General features: G+C 38.6%; 1 protein-coding gene across 2 annotated transcripts in view; it reads left to right on the top strand.

Moving 5' to 3' along the window:
• The window catches only part of LOC139125906 (allatostatin-A receptor-like), a 111209-nt gene that overhangs the window by 28954 nt on the left and 67184 nt on the right, over positions 1 to 15071 (top strand). Inside the window, exon 1 of one of the 2 annotated variants that reach the window (XM_070691991.1) lies at positions 12799 to 12886. The exons of the other annotated variant lie outside the window; for it this stretch is intronic. The gene's annotated coding sequence lies outside the window, so the exon portion shown is untranslated. Of the gene's footprint in view, positions 1 to 12798; positions 12887 to 15071 lie in introns of those variants that run through there. 2 annotated transcript variants of the gene reach the window in all.

Raw genomic sequence — 15071 nt, 5'->3', positions numbered from 1 at the left:
AGACCCTAAAGTTTACAAGTATAGTCTACCCTAGGAATCTAACTTAATTTTAGAATTATAGAACTAGAGTTACTTAAGATAATATGTTGATTTGACAAATATGAGAAAATTGACCAAAACTGACAAAAGAAAATTTCAAATATGTGAATGTTAAATTATTTGGCAAGTGGGAACAAATGCGCATTAGGTAATCTCAACAAATATTTGCAGCAATGATATCACAATAAATTAAAGTGGATTCAATTTTCAAAATTTCTGCAAAATTATATTCTACACGAATATCGTAATAATGCAAGTCACATGAAGAAAACTGCATTCAATTCTGGACAATAACCCGTCTTTTTTTTACTCAAACTCACAACATTTGGTCTTTTGCGAACAGATGGACGAACGGCCACAGTGACACACGGACGGAATGGTAATATCGGGCCCCTGTCGACATTGGAAACATGGGGGCCAAAAAAGTGACGCCAAAAATTTGACGATATGGAAAATTGCAAGTTTGTTGACAGCGCCTCCATGAATTCATAGAATACTACTAAAAATATTGTTTCCTTGCTCTGGAATCATATTCAGTTCGCGGTAATTCCTGTAACTCAGAGCTATTTTTGCATTCGGTAGAATATTTCGACTGAATCACTCAGCCTTCATCAGCTGTTGTGTCATTGTGAATAGTACGATGACGTAACCGGTCTACTGACCGCAGGAGGGCATTGTAAACTGCTGGAATTTCCATCCCTTCATCCCTATTGAGGGCTGGCCGTTGTGCTCAAAGTTTGATTTCAATAGCAAAATCGCTCTGAGTTACAGGAATTACCGCAAATAGAATCATAGAATACTGGATGTGTTTCAGGGGAGGAGGGGGGGGTCGATGTAACACATTATTTTCCCACGTCTTGAGGGGAAACTGGTGCGTTCAATTGGAAAGAGTGCAGCGTCGTTTCAAATGATTTTATATCAGCCTGCCTTATCCATCAACATTTGGCGTATCTGACATCTTGCATTGATCCTAAATACACTAAGATTTCAACAGAAACACGGTTCTTGCAATTCTTGTTGATACGCGTTCCAAAACGAACAAAGGGTGAATCGTCCTCTGATCTGTGATGCCACTCTTTATCCACACGGTTCTGATGACAGTCCTGTCTATAGTTTGAGTTTTAGATTGAGCCAAAAGATTTACCATCATTTCTCGGTGTTACTGCGCTTCAAATATTCGTACACAGTGGTTAGCATCCATACCAGGCAGCAATCTACAGTTTGTGAAGTAACATTTGTGACAAGAAATGTATCATGCCCCACGCGCATTTTATGAATATATTTGATTCTTTCCTAAATTCATTACCATTAGCATTAGGCCTAATAGTGTCGTTCTTCCAGCCATACATCTCGCGGTAGTTACTTTTGCAAATACACTCATGTCTGGTAATGTTAAGCTTTTTATTATTTCATAGTCAATCCACCTTTTATGGATCGATATACTGTTCAAGCAGAACGTGCTCTGGGTGTGCTTTGACTCTTTATACGACTGTCTAATTGTTTCTGTGTCTGTCTGCATGTCTGCCCGCAATTCAGGTCAAGTCAATAATGTATTAGTCAATGTACTTCCCATATCCAAGGTTCGTGACAAATAATGTGCAAATAACTGGAGATATATATATATATATATATATATATATATATATATATATATATATATATATATATATATATATATATATATATATACATACATACACACTGCAGATCAGTAAACCACTGTAGCCAAATAATACTTTAATCCATGCCCACTTATGGCAGAGAATACGCTTAATGTGTACCGTCGTCGTTCCGCTACAAGTTAATGAAGAAGGATGACGGTTGAAAAGTTTGCAGTCTTTAAATAAGTGTCTATCAAATCATGGCGGCTGTCAATCATAACTGTTCGTGAATCAGTCAATGGAACATCGCGAGGGCTCAGTGTTTGTTCTGTGCAGTGAAGTTAAAATAAATTTGCGATTTATGTCTCTAGCTTGCTGATTATCGACATAATGACTTTTGACTGGCAAAGCTCAAGTTAAACTAACGACCGTAGGATATCTCCATTACTGATTCTGATTATTTAATTTTACCTAATCTCTCGATTCAACTTTGCCCGGTACACCCAGGGACTTGGCATCATACTAGTCTATCGGTCAAAATGCCACACATAATGGATTTGTTTTTTTTTTTTTTGTGGGCCTTAAGGTAGATCGCGCCTCGGGGACAGATATTCCGACTCTCAAACTTTTTTCAATTCTTTTTTGATCTACCACTTGTGGGGGTTCGTTTTAAAGCTCTTGGTGTAAGAAAACGTTTCACCGGCTTAGTTTTTGGACAATCGAAAATTTTATTTTATCTCCATAGAGTTAACACAGGGATGGCGGCCATTTTGAATTTCAAATATCGGTAAGTCTAGTTCCAAAATTTGCACGGTGACCCCCTATTTTTATTCTTGATTTTGAAAGAGAACGATTGAAACGTTCCTTGAGGAAAGTTTGAGCAAAAGTTTAAGTCTTTCACTTTCGAGGCGCATACTACCTTAAACCATACCGCGATATCTTGCAACCTTTCCTCTCCCCCGTATTGAGCGACACAACGCATACATGATTAGAAAATGAATTAGGAATTCCGAAGGATGTTTTGGTCGAACCTGACCCATTGCTCTATGGCCCCTGTGATCTCATCGATTTGCGAGCGAAGCTAAACCGACACCGAAAAGTGCTCAGAAACATAAGCCAGGGCCCTGGCTGCTTCGTATTAGGGAATTAAATTCACTGCACGGTGATAACAGAGTATAATAAACTAACTAGGTTACCCTTATCTTTGTGATTTGTACACGCGGGTGACATAGAGACGCCGTTCGCTCACTGCCGAGCAATGCGAACAGCTGGAGTAGCCACCTATCTATCACCCATCTCCGTGAGCGAGAGACATTCATCGCCGAGCGATGCAAACAGCTACGGCATCCAGCTATCTACAAACCATCATTGTATGCGAAAGGCATTACAGATATGTCAGAAGAATATCTAATCGACGTTTGTGTATTTTCTGCGGTTCTGTAATACGCTGCGATTGTCTTATCGCCTTTCTTGTTATTGCGCAATTTCGGTCTACTGCTGGCTTGATAGAAAAAAAGATATATTTCACTTCGCCAAATCAGCGAAGTCGTCGGCCTTCCTTTTATCTTAAGTATTAAGGGGAACTACAGCGTACCGATATAGCTTACAGGGTATTTAAGTTGACAGGATTTAATCACATAAAATGGCTCTTACCCATTGGAATGCTTCCTATGAAGCATTCATCTTACAAGTAAGTATTGCAAGATTGTAAGTGCGTAACACTAAGATGACAGCACGTTCCCTTTGGAAGCGATCAAAAATTTAAACCGAGTCGTTGCCTTTAGAAAGCACGAGGTTGAATGCATGCGGCTTGCTGTTTGATTCATAATGGAGCGTGTTGGATATCCACTTGATTGTTCCTGCCCAGGAGAATAACTAGGACATAGAGGGGCGTAGAATGTGCTTTCAAACACTTCTCCATGACTTGGTAAACAAAAGTTCATATAGTCGATGCATTTTGATTGGAAACATTTGATATTGTGTAAAGCAAGTTTTCCATCACGGTAACATATTTTAAACGATATTGCCAAACTTCAACTAAAAATCGATTCGATCCAATTCTTGAACCTATATATACAAACTGGGCCCATAATTGGCCCTGTCAATAGTTGAATCATGGGTAAAACGCAACTTAGCTTAACAACTTATCAAAGTCTACGCACGCTCGGAATCTGATTCGGTAAAAAAACTAATGAAATTCAATACTGTATGAGAAGACGAAGTTTCTTTGCTTTTAGCAATCTCTGACTGCTCACATATTTTCAAGCTTGCATCGCGAGGCGACGAGTGCGAGACGAGAGAAAGCGAAAGGACTTCCGATAATGTCCGCCAATTAACCCAACCCCTGGTTATAGCAATGAATCATCCGACGCAAAACTAAAGAAACACGGAAGCTAGATAAAGTTAAGATTCGTCGTCAATAAACGACGTGTGCACCGCAATAACAATGACTTAATTTGTCGTCTGTCTTTCTCATTTGAATAGAAAAATTTAAATTGGACTGATCTTTGACCTCTGTTTGAAGTGGTCTTGGCCCAATCGAAATAGGCTTAGCTTATAGTAGACGGATGTGCCCATTTACAACCCTCTAAGCACGCCGATTTCGCTCAATAACTAACCTATCAACTGACAGCAGTAAATCGTTGTTCATTGATCGAGACCCATCAAGGGGTGGCAAAACCATTCACACAAGACGTTTTCAGAGAACACAAAGACTATATATGATCCCCAGTCGATGTCATGGTTCATTCATTTATGACGGCTTCCAACGAGGGGGCTTTCTCCGGTTATGCCTCCTCGAGAACTCAATACGGCACATGCAAATACATAGTCCCTTTAGTTCGATTTAGACAGTTTACAGAATACCTGGTCCATCAATATTTTCAGGGACTGTCTATAATAGCATAAACGATGCAAGTAATACTTATCCTTACTTAAGGGCTTGTTCACTCCCAGTGCGAATTATTTAAACGGTAGCTACCTTATTTTGATACCCACTAGGGTAACTTATCTGGTTTTTACGACTTAATTTGTGACCTTTTATCAGTGAATCTTACAAAGTAATACATTTTAAATCATGTGGACTACTGTTTTCATGTAATAATTGTTAATGCCGACGCGACATATTCGTTGCCTTCTTTCTATTTGTAAGTGATTTTCCGCGGACGATATCCGGCGGATATCATGAGTGCGAATTGCGAAAAGATAAATGGAAGAGCTGATATGATCTTACTTTGGCCCCAAGTTACCTGGGTAGAATGTGCCGAGGGTACAGCTGTTTGAACTCTCAAATTTTTACAATTCTTTTTTCTGGTCTACCGCTCATGGGTGGTCATTCGGTACAAGTAAAGATTTCCGTCCTAGTTTATGAAAATCAAAAGTTTTTTAAGAGAACGTTTGACGAAAGTTTTAAGTCTTACAGTGTGGAAGAGCGTACTTTTACAGAGAAACGTACTTGTACATCAATACAGAGTAATTTTGCAACACACCTGAAGAAATTTTGTGATATAATATAATCTGGTCGACTTTATAAGTCTTATTGTAAGTTATATTGCATACGCTCTGATTTTTCAAGTATTTTGTTCCAGTGTTTTATGTACCATTCGGAGATACAATCTTGACGTGCGGAAAATTAAGGGAGCTGGGTTGTTATCCTCCGGTAAAAAATATAATTGTGAAAGTTATATGCCAGTTTTGTGATCAACAGCCATCCAGTGAATTATTCCACATAAAAATGCATCACCATAGCACATCTGTATTTCTATCAACCCTGAGCTGCGAGCCATTGGCATCGGCTTTCATGCAATGATAATGAAACGTTGGTATTTTTTTACATGCTCTTTATTCTGGTATTTAATAACCGTTGAATCATGAAGCCCGGTATTGATGTGCTACACGTAGGCGGTAAAGCATAATTTCTGTGTCTTATGTTTGGCATGGCAATTATGCGATTTTGCGAATTTTGCAGAAAGACATGATGAATTGTTTTCTGAATATCTTTCTGTTGACTAAATACGCTGGTGTGAAACTACTTATTGCCTATTTGAAACATGCTGTCAATTGTCAGCTGCCTCCGAAAAGAACTCCGGTGTTGTCGGGTATTTATAGGACGAATTGTCCTATTTTTCGTTGGAAATACCTTCCCAAATAGCGCGTTTATCAAGCGGCTTTTTGTTAGTGCTCAGGAGGACGTGTATATGAGAGAGAGAGAGAGGAGAGAGAGAGAGAGAGAGAGAGAGAGAGAGAGAGAGAGAGAGAGAGAGAGAGAGAGAGAGAGAGAGAGAGAGAGAGAGAGAGAGAGAGATGTAGTTTCATATCTCCTTGAGCCTGTCTCCCGCGTTCATTATGTTATGTTAGGGGTCATTGTCGTTTGTACAGTTCTTGGGTTTCTGCCTCTATTCCGTCCCATATATTTCTCCATCTGTATTTCGTGTACCACATCTCTCATCTGTTCTCAATAATTCCTAAAAATCATTTTCTTCTACCTTAGTCTTCTGCTGTGCACACTGATTTTGTGAATTTGTATGATTTTCCTGTAATGCCGGTACGACAGCATAACATGAAAGAATGTAGCAAAACACCAATGCAAATGAAGAAGGGTGTATAGGGTAGAATTTTGCATTCTGACAAACAGTCCCAGCTTGAGAATAAGTTAGGTATCAAGACATTGGCCCGGAAAGTTCCTGTTTACATGGAATCAAACCTAGCAGACAAATTCCACATTCAATACGGATCACCTGGAAGAAAATCTTTGCAATTGTGAAAGCTTTAGGTTTCACTTCGCGTCTTTGAAATCATCTAACGGAGAACGCTTAACTTGGAGACGTGTTAATCGTTCCCATGGGAACCATGCTGCATAGTATGTGTGACGCACCGACGCGTACAAAGGTCTTCGTAACAAAGCGGTGTTCACCGTCATAGCGTGATCACACGGGGGCATTGCTCTCCGAGAAGTGCATCGCACGAGGCATGCACGTCGGCAGCAGCTTCAGGTTTTATGTAAATGTCGGCTTCCTTATGATAACCATCAAACTGCAAGCACTCGAACAGCTGCGAGGGACGGTCATTTTCCTCACGACGCAAAGCGAATACGAACTAGGCAGAGTTGCAGGCAAAGGGTTACTTGACAAAGACTGGCGGCAGAAAACTGTTTCGTCAAAGTAGTGTCACGACCTTACAGGTGTTTGTATGTATGTATCTACAGGTATCCATAGATCCATAGATCCATCCATCCATCCATCCATCCATCCATCCATCCATCCATCCATACATACATACATACATACATACATACATACATACATACATACATACATACATACATACATACATCGCTCTACGAATACTGTCTCCTTAATTTGATTTTCGAAAGTTCTCCTCAAAGCATTAATTGTCATTAACAGAACCACAAGCCCCGCCCCTGTTCCAAAACATTTTCAACTTCTGTTCATAAATAAGGAAAAAGTTTTTGGCAACCAGCTTTGCTCAGAGAGTGATCGCATACATGTATGTTTGCTTTTTCATAACCACTATTTGCCGGCATTGATTCGTCCCAATCCAGATCAACGGGAGGCAATCGTTAAATCTGCGTATGTTTTCCCCCAAATGAATACATACTGGCATAAACATGAAGACCAACAAATCGTACTTTGTTCTTCAAGGAGTCAGTTGTTTATTTTTGTTTTGATGCATTTGCAGCAATTAACATCGTTTATCACCAAGCTGTGGTAAACTTACTGTATGATAGTTAACAGTAGCTCTAGACGCAACATGGTCAAATATTTGGTTTGGTGGGGAAGGCAGACTTGAATCTTTTGTATCGAGGAATTTCATAATTTTGGCCTTTCAAGGCGTAGCTATCTTTCTTGAATATCATCACTCACTTAGAGACCTTTGATATGAATTATAACTTGCAAAGTAAAGTGCCTCCTATGGCTGGCATGCGGCGCAGTTAAGCATCGTTGACAACACCAAAGGTTACAAATACAAATGTCGAAAAATAGCGTTGTCGCATTTCTGCGTGTAATGATCCATTCTTTTGGATATTTATTCAACTGTCTTTCACACCAGACATAACATATATTTCATGATCACCTCATAAAAATACGAGTACTATTCTCTGCTGACTTGTTGGTCTTCGCATAAAAAAAAGACATCGAAAGGAATTTTCTAGCTAGAATTTACATGCCACCAAGTGCTACTAGCAATTAATCACAATGAAAGTCCGATATGTACCAGACGTGCCTGTATTATCTCAATTCTCTGCGCCTACGATTTCTTGCTTTGCTCTGAAAAACATCCACGGTAAATTTCTCAAAGAAACAAGAGATGAGAAACAGTCCATCGGGAGGATTATCTCGATAAACCTTCCACCGATCCAGACATCATGGATGTTTGCACAAGCGGCTAACAAAACTCAATGTGATCAGTTAAAGTTTATCAACTGTCGGAAACACAGTACTGGAGGTATCCCGTGACTCATCATGATTTGATCATCGGAGATTCGTCAGGGAAGTCTACCGTGTCCCCCATGTGCAGGCCAATTCCTAGACTAGATTTGAAAATTCTGAAAACGTACTTTTAAGCATGCCATTCTTCTAAATTACCAATTAAATGATTTGTGAAATTGTGCTTGATCTTGAGAGAGGAGAGAGCATCTTTGTGAAATGTTCCACTAATTGTGTCCACAGCCATGCTGAATAATGTGATGGAAAGTAAGGAGACTAGTTATATAAGCTATACCTGTTTATTGAACAAAACTAAATTGTTTTTTCCCATTGGAAATGACAAAAGACACTCTTCTTCTAGAATGACCCCTTCCTTTTGTCATAACTTGCTTCCTAAAAGTACAACTGTTATATGATTATTAGTGGCACACTGTTGTGGTTATTAGTCTCCGCAGGACGAAGTCCGCAAGGGGGCTTATAGATTAGGTTCGGCACGTCCGTTCTCATTTGTGTGCGTCCGTCTGGAGCTTTCTCTATTACAGACCGGACCGATTTGTCTCTAAGTGGGTATGAGGACAACACACCATAGCATACATATGCACATTAATTTATTTTGTCATCCAATCCAATATGGCTGCGAGGAACTTATTTTGTAGGATTTACAAATGTCAGTCATAACTTGAAAGCTGTCGGTCAGAATGGCATGCATATCATAGTACGAACTGCATCTGATTGATGTGGTTGGTGTGGACGGCATAACTAGTGGTAATTTGAAGATAAGATTGGAATAATTCACAATGGAAAAATTCAATTCTTCGGAAATCATGAAATAGGGAGAAAAGAGAAACCGGGATATTTGATAATTTGCATAAAAATTTACATAAATGTACATTTCTTTATAACCCAGCTTTATAAGCTATAAGGTGAACCCTACCCACAGTTTAACCTTGGGTTAACAAATTACACGATCAAATCATCTAAATTACAGGCGGGAACTGTATCATGAAAATGACTTGTTCAATGATGATTTAAGAATTTTCACTAAAACATGTACTGGTTCTATTACTAGATCTAAAGAAACAATTATTTATATACTTCACATAATATCTTCTATGCATGCCTGCATGCACGCATGCATGGCAGATACTCATGTACGCAAACACATACATACATACATACATACATACATACATACATACATACATACATACATACATACATACATACATACATACATACCTACCTACCTACTTACCTACCTACCTACATACTACCTACCTACCTACCTACATACATACATACATACATACCTACATACATACATACATACATACATATATACATACATACATACATACATACATACATACATACATACATACATACATACATACATACATACATACATACATACATACATACATACATACATACATACATACATACATACATACATACATACATACACATACATACATACATACATACATACATACATACATACATACATACATATATAGTGACCGACTGAGAGACCGACAGTCAGACCTACCTACCTACCTACCTACCTACCTACCAGCTACCTAGCTGCCTATACACAATGTGTGCACAAGCGATACATTTATGAATGCTTCTATACGGCTAAACCAATGGATGTATAGAATATCCGATTTTTCTTTGGACCCCTTAAAGGGGCAATTCTCAATCTCTGGTTTTGGGATTAGTTCTTGTCGACATTGAGTACATACATGATGTAAGCCCTTTGTTTTCCATTGAAATGTTTATCAAATCAGTCAGTTTGCTTTTAGATAAAGCTGATAAACGACTTGCCCCTTTAAAGTGTTTTCATGATTGAAGCCCCGATAGCTGCGAATGTGTAATAAACCGATCTCAAACTATACCCCGTTTTCCAAGAGTTTCTTTGAATAGGACCCAATAAAGACTGAAGAAAAATGTATAACACTGTCATAAGTTTCGGAAGTGGCATGTAAATTCAAACGTTTTAACATCATTTTAGATTTCCCGCCACTTTCAAAACCAATCATACGACAGAGAAAATAAAGATTACAACAACAACATATTGGCTATCGTGTGTTGTGCATGCAAGTAAATAGTATCATGCTTGTTTCTGGTATGATCACACTGTGTATGTGCAGGAAATACTGTGTTTTTTGTAATTTTCCATGGGGTGCCATTTTATGAGTGCGCCATCCGTTTACTATTCAGCCTGTCAAAACATGTAGGCATGGTCCAAAAGCAATGATACTTCTTCTTTTGGGTGCCGTGCGTTGTGGGTTCGAGCCCGGTCGAAACCATCGTATTCTATACACTCCTTCAGATAGCACATTTACACCAGACAACTTTGGGTTGAAAATAAAATCATGAAAATAATTGATGAAATTCGCAGCTATTGGGGCTACAACGGAAATATAATGGTTAATGAAAGGATTGAAGCCAGGAATGTTATTCCGTTCTTTAGCTTTGCAAAGGATGACGGGACATCTGAACGCAGGTGTCGGAAGCCGTTGCCCAAGGCCTTCGGTCTATTGCCACTTTAAGGCTCATTAGCGGTCTCCCATCTGAGGAAAAGCGTTGCAAACGATAAGCTTGGGTCTCCCAAACACTACTTAAAGTCATGACGGCCAAGCAAACTTCAACCTTTCATTTATTTATTTATTTATTTATTTCGAACTCCAACACAGATATGATACAGTTAAAAACCATATACATCCGCACTTACAGGAGGATTTTAGTAAAAAATACAAATAACATGATGTTACAGGACAAGAAAGCAAGTTAAAACAAATGACATGCACAAAAGGACAAAGTAAAAATTCAAAAGCAAATGCTTTTAGCTTTTCTTTTAAAACTCGAAACAGGAATGTTAAAAATTGGTAGACATTGATAAAAACTATTATATAGCTTTGGAATGCGATTAAAAGTGAATTGCTAGTAAATTTAACTCTACCACCAGGTTCATGAAATGTCCGTTTCTGTCTAGTTGATCGCCCAGGAATGTGTAAATTAAAAATTGGTTGGCAATCAAGAAGGGCATTAATTGATTTGTGAAGAAAAACAAGGTCAAAATAAGTGCGCCGTTTAGACAGCATTGGTAAATTAAACATAACACACATTTCATCATATGAATAATCATCAAACCTTACATTTACAAGATAACACAAATATTTAACAAAGTTACGCTGTACAGCTTCCAGTTTGTCTGAGTACACTTTGTCAATACTATTCCAAACAACTGATGCATACTCGAGTTTAGTTCTAATGAATGTTTTGTAAACCACGAGCAATGCATCCACTGACAACCGTTTGCCAAACCTTTTTAGCATGCCAAGTAGTCTTCGAGCATCAGTGACAATTGAAACAACGTGAGTTGAAAAAGTTAACTTTGTGTCTAGTGTCACGCCTAGGTCACTGTAACTATAAACAGTCTTCAAGTTGTGAGCATCAATATTATAATCCCTCTCAATTGGCAATCTTTTCAATGAAAGACGAAGTACTACACATTTGTCATAATTAAGGTGCATTTTCCATTTCTCAGACCATGTGGACAAGTAATTGATATCTTCTTGTAACATTGAACAGTCATTCACACTACGTACTATCTTAAACAACTTCAGATCGTCTGCAAAGCCTAAGGAGCCACATTTAAAATTACCAAATATATCATTTAAATAAAGAATGAAACACAGTGGTCCCAGTTGTGACCCCTGCGCCCGTTTGTTCCTGATATGAAAACATCTTCGTACATCTCCGCCCCACCATGCTCGAAAAATTCCACTCATTGCCGGTGTTAATAAGAAGTGGCATTGGCACGATGGTTTCAAAACCGGCACGACCAAGTTTATTAGACTGAGTCTAAGGTACAATAAGCGATTTATATTGCAAACAATCTTCAAACTGACAATCCTTCATCTGGTGTAACATAGTGTAACGTTTATATAAATTCATGCAATATCCATCTCTTCTTGCAACAGTCCGTGCGATATGAAAATGGAAACATGAAAACAGAGCCATGTATTTAGACCTCTACAAGCCATTGTAGGACATACATGGACGTCGTGCCTGTTTTAATGATCGCGCGCCGGTTTCCCTAGAGATCGCTGAATCTCCATGGTTTCCCGCCCCGAAACATATTGCTATGAAAGGATAGCTTACATGCAATGTAACTACTATAGAGTGCATACTATCACTGATGTGAATGCTGATCATCGTATGTGACATTCCCTCCAAGCCTCACAGAACTGACGATACTCTTTGCATCTTAGCCGATGAAACCCTGGACTTTACGTTGCCCAGTTCGACGACAAATTTAGGACAGGTTTATCGTGATTAAGCTGAAAACGTGATATACTTTTCAAACATCTAAAACGACCCACAGCTGTTAAGTACGCTATTCGGTTATACATCATTAAACGAAATAAAGCGAACTCAATATATTATGGCCATAATAAAATTAAATGGACAAATATTTAGACATTCAAAATAGACAAAAAATTTCGTGCGACACAAATTAAGAAGGAAACATTGAACTGTCAGCTTTATTTAAGGCAATTTGATCTAGGTATTGATGCCATGGTCATGTCTTTGATGTTTATGCGGCTAAGATTTACTCAGTTATAAATATTGTGGCCTGCAACAGCCAATCAGGTCGCGCTATAGGTGGCATCTTATGAATATGCAAAAGCACGTTCAATCGAAAGCCTCGCAGTTCAGCGTGTTCGTCGCATACGAGAACGAAGAATGAGAATGGAAACATTACGACGTCGCTTTTGCTAAGATAAGGTAAGCCGTACTCGTACGAAAGCAATGTGTCATTCTCAGCTGAGGAAAGGTCCGCTGTACTTACTTTTAATATTTGTTTTAGCCGGCATCCGAACAAATGATGTCAGAAAACGTGCACTGAACTTGGTTTACTCTTATGAAACGTAGAGTAGACACTATGTTTCTCTCCTTTTCAAGAAGAGCAGACGAAGCATGTTGTTGAAGTAGTCTACTGGGTGATCATCCATTGGTATTAAACAAATGCAATACCCTGTGGCTTATCTACTGAACCATAATCGATGTAGACTTTTCATTAAAACCGGGCTGATGCAGCCGGCGGCAAAACTGCGTGTGTCGAGTCTGCACAGGTGCACAGAGAGTAATTCGCAGACAAGGCAAAAACCATGTGGGTCAATTGAGTTACCCAATGGCACGGGTATCACTTTACTTTAGTTTTGGTTTCTTAAACATCACTGTTGACCGTCTGTGTGCAGAGAGTCAGCAAAGTACGCTTACTTCAAACTAATGCATAGTCAAATCTTTGTCAACTGAGAGTAGAGCACATCGCCACCTGGACCTTACAATTGCTTCTGCGGCGAAACATCATGGGTATACTCGATCCATTCCTCCATGCAGGGGATTTCCTCGCAGAGGGAAAAACGGACCGATTCGTGACTAATTTTCTTAGGCCCGCAAACATTATTTGAAATCTTCTCGGAACCTGTGAGTGGCAGGTATTTACGTATAGGCCACTCGTAATCGTGAACCCTGCGACAAGCCATGTAAATACCGTTTATACAGCGATTATTAGATTTCTATCAACGGATAATTATGAAAAGCCTAATCAACCTTCCTGAAATTACTGTTCAGTCTGTATTAATATTAATGGAAAGAACTGAAACACAATAGAGATATATTGCTTTGCGTCGATGGACTAATTAAATATCGGGTAAACCAGGTAGTAAATCTGTTTTACTTAAGGCTTTGCTAATAATGCGCTGTATCCGGATTCTCCCCCATGATAAAAATCCGTGACATGAATTATGCATCACATCTGTGCGCGTCGTAACTAGCTACCAGTCTAGAACACTGGAAATCCGGATATGATTTTTTACATAAGAAAGATACGATAAATGAGTTACCTCCCTTGAGGTCTCGTAATCAGACACATTCAAAAGCATGAACGGTACAAGAGGATCGCAATACTCCTTGATACGAAGCTTGAAGATCATATCAGTTTGAAAAGTCCAGCGGAAACGTTTTTCTTTTCGAAAGATTTCGCTAAGTCTATTCACTGGTACGCTCATATAGTTTAAATTTCCCTGTAGCTGCTGGGATGATAGCTGGTAGGGTTATTGTGTATTCATTATAAGTTGATCCTATCAACAAAGTAAGCATCTCCGGTTGACATTTTGAAAGAGGTTGTAAGAAACTTTGTTATGTAAATCATCTTCCAAGATCCATTTTAATTGCTGTCCATTTCGTTAAAAGGTTTTGCAACAGCATCGATCGCCCTGCAGTTGGCTTTGAAATGCTACTCATTGCAATTCAGTTTCATTAGTGTATGTATGTATGTATGTATGTATGTATGTATGTATGTATGTATGTATGTATGTATGTATGTATGTATGTATGTATGTATGTATGTATGTATGTATGTATGTATGTATGTATGTATGTATGTATGTATGTATTATGTATGTATGTATGTATGTATGTATGTAGTATGGATGGATGGATGGATGGATGGATGGATGGATGGATGGATGGATGGATGGATGGATGGATGGATGGACGGACGGATGTATGCATGCATGCATGCGTGCATGTATGTATGTATGTATGTATGTATGTATGTATGTATGTATGTATGTATGTATGTATGTATGTATGTATGTATGTATGTATGTATGTATGTATGTATGTATGTATGTATGTACTTCGTACGGACATATCTATACTACTAATGTTTAGATTATCGTTAACAAGTCAGTTGTATACCAAGAAGTAATCTGTTTGATTTCAACCAAGATTGGCTTTACATGACAACAGTTGCATTTCCGTCTATAAATTGCGCCCAAGAGAACACCAGTGTTTTCAGTCCTGTCTTTTCCCCCTACTATAGAGTTTGCTTATATCGTGTCCAAATCTGCACTATGTTATGGTTTTAAAGATGAATTATAAAAATTAGTGGACGCTGTTTCAC

This window comes from Ptychodera flava, assembly GCF_041260155.1.
Source record: "Ptychodera flava strain L36383 chromosome 3 unlocalized genomic scaffold, AS_Pfla_20210202 Scaffold_26__1_contigs__length_13983176_pilon, whole genome shotgun sequence".
In the NCBI taxonomy this organism is placed as follows: domain Eukaryota; kingdom Metazoa; phylum Hemichordata; class Enteropneusta; family Ptychoderidae; genus Ptychodera; species Ptychodera flava.
The sequence above is the reverse complement of the archived record's forward strand: the minus strand, read 5'-3'. Positions and strand labels throughout refer to the sequence as shown.